At 61.5% G+C, this 525-nt stretch overlaps 1 protein-coding gene across 3 annotated transcripts in view; it reads left to right on the top strand.

The window, feature by feature from the left end:
• Positions 1 to 373: 373 nt before the first annotated feature.
• RFTN1 (raftlin, lipid raft linker 1) overlaps positions 374 to 525 on the top strand; it is a 171879-nt gene continuing 171727 nt past the window's right edge. For 2 of the 3 annotated variants that reach the window (XM_027769186.1, XM_027769185.1), the window contains exon 1: positions 374 to 483. The gene's annotated coding sequence lies outside the window, so the exon portion shown is untranslated. The remainder of the gene's footprint in view (positions 484 to 525) is intronic. The other variant, XM_014585096.2, reaches the window with a different exon arrangement.

The raw sequence follows: 525 nt of genomic DNA, 5'->3' as shown, positions 1-525 counted from the left end.
CGCCATGACCCCGCTCAGGGTTCTGCTGTTACCCTGGACCGCGCCTTCGCTTTGTTTCTTTCCAGAAGACAGTCCTGCGCGAGCACACAGCCTCCCTCCTCACTCAGGCAGCCCTGTCCTGGGGCTGTTCATATGGCTTTGGGGGTGCTGCTCAAGTTCTCAGGGAGACTTTCTTTTCAAACAAATGAATCATATAACTTTATTTTAATTTGACCAGAAAGGGACAGATTGAGAGACAGGGACAGTGAGAAAGCAAGCCGGCAGGTCCGGGACTTGAACTGCCGTCAAGTGCTCCCATGGGGGAGCCAGCGCCCCTAACTGCCGCGCCACCTGCTGGCCCCTCAGGGAGACCTTTGCACATCTCGGGAAACCGAAGTAGGTGGCGCGGGGGTGCGAGGGGACCGTGGCAGTCTCCGTCTCGTCTCCCGAAGCACGCGCTCCCAGGAACCGGCACCACCCGCGACGCCGGAGGCGCTGCCGCCTGTGAGCCCTCGGCGGGCGTGTCCCCAAGGTGGGCCCCCGCAG

The sequence above is a fragment of the Tupaia chinensis genome, unplaced genomic scaffold (assembly GCF_000334495.1).
Source record: "Tupaia chinensis unplaced genomic scaffold, TupChi_1.0 Scaffold148822_2, whole genome shotgun sequence".
NCBI lineage: Eukaryota > Metazoa > Chordata > Mammalia > Scandentia > Tupaiidae > Tupaia > Tupaia belangeri.
This window is presented reverse-complemented; position numbering and strand designations above follow the sequence as displayed.